The sequence below is a fragment of the Strix aluco genome, chromosome 10 (assembly GCF_031877795.1).
Source record: "Strix aluco isolate bStrAlu1 chromosome 10, bStrAlu1.hap1, whole genome shotgun sequence".
NCBI classification, from domain to species: Eukaryota; Metazoa; Chordata; class Aves; order Strigiformes; family Strigidae; genus Strix; species Strix aluco.
Genome location: NC_133940.1, coordinates 28,977,584 through 28,982,760, shown reverse-complemented (window position 1 = coordinate 28,982,760; position 5,177 = coordinate 28,977,584). Strand labels below are relative to the sequence as shown.

At 54.7% G+C, this 5,177-nt stretch overlaps 1 long non-coding RNA gene across 1 annotated transcript; it reads left to right on the top strand.

Annotated features, from left to right (window-relative positions):
* Positions 1-545: 545 nt before the first annotated feature.
* Positions 546-2,002, top strand: LOC141927773 (uncharacterized). The gene is made up of 2 exons (XR_012624579.1): positions 546-1,475; positions 1,736-2,002. It is a non-coding gene; the product is annotated as an uncharacterized LOC141927773 (long non-coding RNA).
* The last annotated feature ends 3,175 nt before the right edge of the window (positions 2,003-5,177 follow it).

Sequence of the window (5,177 nt, the reverse complement as noted above, 5' to 3'; positions counted from 1 at the left end):
GGAGGACAGACATCTCTTTGTAGTCTCCCTTTTTGAAAATAAAATAGAATTTGATTTGCTTCTGCCCTCACTTTCCACACACAGTCCCTGGAAGAACTGACTGGTAGAAGTATCTAAGAAAACTTAGAAGTATCTAAGTATGTTCTGGGGAGTTTGGAATCTTTTAAAGAGGAATCAGAAGGACAGTAGTTATGCTGTGTAATGCAGGCATCTCTAACAGAGCCAAAGCTGGAAGCCTTGACTCCCTCTGTGGCCCGTGCAGGAGGGAAGGGCTTTCCAGAGGCCACCTCAGGGTAGGCAGCAGTTATGGGCATCTTCTGGAGGCACTTCTAGGCAAAATGGGATCTACATTTCTACATCAATGATGTACCGAGCAAGGGAATAAGGCTTTTAGCTTGGGAAGTTAAATTAGGTGCCTGGCATCAGACTGTGGCAACAGTAGGGGTAATAAGTTTTAGGTGTGTTAATTAGGAGACGAGCAATTTAAAATCATCACTGTATTTAAGATGCACTTTGCCACAGAGGCCTGGGGCTGTCATCAGCAGTTCAGGGGTTAAACTTGAGGATCATTCCTGTGATCCTGCACCCGGTACTTCAATCACGGTGATTGCTGTCTTCTCAGTTTTGTCTGTGTTCCACAGTCTGTGAGTCCGCTGGGGCAGAGGTTGCCTCCCCTGTCCGATTATCGGCCCTGACCTCTCATGCAAATACAATATAAATATGATTGCATTGCGTTAAGTTCAACAGAGGGACTGTGATGAGTACTGCCCCTGCCTGGAAGAGTTTGAAACACAAGAGGGATGAACTGCTGAGAGGAAGGGGAGGGCATTGCTGCCGAGGTATAAAGTCTGACATGACAATGAATCGCATTGTGGGTCTGTCCAGGGACAGCTCAGTTACAACCGGCTGCCTCCAGTCAGGGAGCAAACAGACGGAGCCTGGGACGAGCGATGTGCAGGAGAGGCTGCTGCAGTCCTCGTTCAGGGCAGGTATTCCAAATATTTGGGGTAAGACAGGCAGCTGTAGGTTTCAGAGAAAGATTATCACTTATGAGCGGCAATAAGAACAGACATGGCTGAAAACAGGGCTGGAGAATGAGCCCGAAAGCCCTGACCTCCCAGTATCTGTGTGCTCCCTGTTGGAGCTCTCCCACTGGCCTCTGCCATCAGGGACAGCAAAGGTGGCAGCACGGAGGGGTTTAAGCAAGAAGCTGATGAGGCAACACCACCTTTGGTTACTTTCCCTGGAAGCAGTGCCTGCATTTACCTCTTCTCCAGAAGAAGCAGAAATGTTTCTGTTTCCTGCCCTCCTGGTTTCTCTGTCTCCAGGCCCTAAAGCAAGCAATCCATTACTCCTGCCCCCGCGAGCCAGAGGCAGTGCCTGCACAGAAAGAACAGACAGTTCTCTCCTGCAAGTTTGCTTTCTTGGTGTCCCTACTTTTCCGCCAAGGGAGGCGGCTGCTCGGTGAGGTGACGGTACGTGGTCCCACGCAGAGGTGCAGCGTGTCCAGGGACAGGGCACAGACCATCACTGGGGCTGCCAGCACCTTGTGCTGACACTCGCGGGGAGGTGGTGGCCTCTGACAGCACAGGGTGCTTTTGGGAGAAGGCTGGGATGAGGAGGGACGAGGCGGGCAGCAGCTGTGACGGTTTTGATCATTGCTTGGTTTGGAGGTTGACAAGAACCAGGTTCTTGTGATTACTGTAATTAGCAGACCCTTGTTTTCTTTTCTCAGTCGGGCCCAGCAGAATGCTGTAGCTGACACTGTGATACCAGAGGTCACGTTTTAGCTGGCAAGAAGGCGATTCCCAGGACAAAGAATTCAGTAGTGCTGCTCTTACTTCAGCCGCAGCTATTCGGCAGGGCTGCTTGAGGCTGCCTGAGAAAATGTCCCAGCTCCTGCTCACCCCTCTGCCTTCTGGGCCTGCAAGCAGGCACAAATCTTTATGTGCATTATTTTTACATGGGCTTTAAAAATAAAACCCAGCCCCCAGACTGAAAAGTCCTCCTTGTCTTTTTCTGACCAGCAGCTCTTTCCCTGGAGAGGCTGCGCGCCAAAGATCGCCAAGAATGTTCCCATGTCGCTGCCCCGGCACCGCCCGCCGCGGCCGGGGGGGTCTGGGGGGGCGCCGGGACCCCTCCGGGGCGGACACTGGCTCCCCGGGCCCGGGCCCGGGCCCGGCCGCTGCGCTCCGGGTAGGGGGTCAGGACCTTCCCCCCAGCCGGGAAACGCCGCCGCAGCCCGGCCCGAGCGCCGGGACCGCCGGGACCCCCGCACCGGCGGCGGGAGCGGGGCGGCGGGGACAGCCGGCGGCGGCGGCGGGAGGGGGGATGGAGCCCGGGGGGGGGCGGCGGGAGGGAGGGGGACGGAGCCCGGGGGGGCCCGGCCCGGCCCCTGAGCCCCGTCCGCCGCCTCCCCCCGCAGGTTCCGGCCCCCCCCTGGTGTGACCCGGCCCCCCCACACGCTCGGGGGGGACTGCGCGTTTCAAACTCTTCCTCCGGCTCTCGGGGTCCGCGCTCGCCTGGACCCGGCCCCCCCGGCGGCGGCGGGGGCTCCGGTCGGGTCTGGCCGCCTCCCCCCGGCTCTAGGCCCGGCTAAAGCGCGGCTCAGCGAGCGCGGGCCCGGCTGGGGCCGGGCTGCGAGGAGCCGGTTCCCGGGAGCGCGGGGAGCACCACGGCAGCGCGGGCCTGGGGGGGCCGAGCCCGGAGCAGCGGGTACCGGGCGCGCAGAGCAGTGCCTGTGCGTGCACTGCACGTTCCCTGCCACGTTTCTCTCCCCTCCCTTGCATCAGTCACCCTAGATTTGGCTTTGCATCTACTAAGCAGCAGCAAATCCTTAGGTAAAACCTTCATAGAACACACACAACTGATACACAGCAGAACAGATCTTACAGCTCGCGGGCCCGTCCCTGGGCCCTGCTGAGCCCCGCGCCAGGGCTTCCCCCGTGCGACACCGCTGGAGCAGCTCTGTCCTTGCTCGAGGGCGTCCCAGAAGCTGCTTTGAAAGATGTTGGTTTATGTATTTGAACTCTTCAGGCTGAAGGTTTTCAGAGAATTGTCATTCACATCCTGGGTTAAGATGAAGCTGTCAGGTTCAGTAAAACCTCTTCCCTTTCTTTTTTCTGCACTCTTGCCTAAAGAAGTCTCTGCTTCATACCTGAGTGAGTAAGGAAGCAACTCAGCTGCTCTGGGAAAGGGGGAGGAATCCCCAGTTACCCCATGCTGACATTTCAGCCTGCGTCCCTGCTCTAGGCAGTGTCACGTGAAGCGTTGCCGTGGGAAGAGGTGTGCTGATGGAATTTCACTGGAGTGGAAAATGCCCTGGAATGCCTCAAGAGCTCCATCACGAGGGAGGACGTGCTGAAGTGTTGGAGATATTCTGGACGGTTTGGTGGGCCTGTCCCGGTTCAGTTGTAGCGCGGAGGCACGCGGATTAATGAACACTCAATCTTGAGAGTCTCTGAATAAGAGAAAGGGCTGCCCAGGTTATGAGGACTGCGATCTTCTTTCAAAGTTACAGTTTTTCACTTGGGAAGGGTGAAAAACATTGCAGGCAGTCAGGGCAATGCTTATGAAGAACAGGGCTCCCACTTTACAAAACCTGTTGGCAGTTGTACCAACCCCCACAGTTTTGGGCTTTTCTTGTCCCACTGTGAGGGGCTGATGAAGCGGGTGATCCTGCTCCGAGAGGTGGGTTTTGGGCTACAAAGAGGGTCTGTGTGCGAACAGGAGGGGTTTGATGCAGTGGTTACAGGAGGCCCAGCAGCGTGATAACTCCTGGTCTAGAGACAGCTGTATGTTGTGCAGCAAAAGCCCCTTTTGTTCTGTTACAATGGTTTCTGCAGCTGAAGAGCTGCTCTGGCCTTGGGGAAGCACTTCATTGCCACAGAGGGTGATGGCTGATGTAAACCCAACTGTCACTGTTGAGCAACACAGCACTGGCTGCGAGCTGGAGCCTCGTGGTCACACACTTCCCTATGACAATGACTCTGCAAGCAGGGGCTGCAGTGTTGAAATGCCCTCTGCGTGCTAGAAGTGGGGCGAGCGATAAGCTCCACATCTGCCTCCTCCCGGAAGCCCAAAGCGAAGGGTCCGAGAAGGGCAAACGCCAACATCTTGGCGATGCTGCGGTGGCTGCCTGCGGGAGCGCGGGGCCGATAAACACACCATGTTGGTATTGTAGGTATTCCTGGTCCCATGTTGTTTCTGCAGTTGTTTCTGAGGCTTAACCGAAGAGCAGAACATCTGCCCAGGGTCCGACAAGGGGCCAGCCAGCCCAGCTCCCTATCGCTTGGGGCTCGCCAGCAGCAGATGCCAAGGGAAGAATGGAAGAGCAGGGCAGCTGGTATCTCTGTAGTGCAGCCCTGGTTTCCAGTTATCTGTGACACGGGAGCCTTTCAGAAGGGGTATCTCTGAGTGTGAAAGACCCGATGTGTTTTTCTTCCCTGACCTTGGCAAGTGCTTTTGTCAGCAGTGGCCCCGTGAGCGGTCCGAGCCCACTACCGCGGAAGGCCGCTTGGCAAAGCTGCTTTTCCTGACGCATTCCCGTGCAGGGGAGAGCCTGGTGTAGTTCAGAGACTGTAGCTGCAGAGCAGGAGCGTGTGAGTTTAACATAGGCCTTTTCTTGCTATGCCAGGTAGTAATCAGCAGGGCTTTGTACCCAGGATGTTCATGTGATAAGATCTCCAGAAACTGGCAGCAGAGAAGCTTGGCTAATACGTGGTTTCTGAGAGTAATTTGCAGAGAAAAGTAATTTAGCATGTTCAGTAAAAGAAAATGATTAGCATCAGAAGCACAGTCACTCTCTGCCTTCATTGTCTATGGAAAAGAATCAGCACAATCCTGTCTTTGACAACTTAAATGTCTGTCAAAAATTTCTGATGTTAAAGAAACAAACAAAAAAAAGAGATGTGAATGCATGGCTGTCTTTCTAGTGGTCCAGGGCTGGATTATGTTCTCAGGTATAATGTGTATGGAGTGACTGTATTGACATCAGCAGTGACTAAAGTGCAGCTCCATAGCTCCTGATTTCTTTAAGTGATAGAGTCTATCAATCTCTCACACCCAGAGTGAGACTTTACTCTTTGCCTAGCCACATAACAAGATTACTGCAAGAGAAAAAGATAGTCCTTTGAGGCAGTAAATATGGAAAAATATGGCTTTATTTTTCAATGATG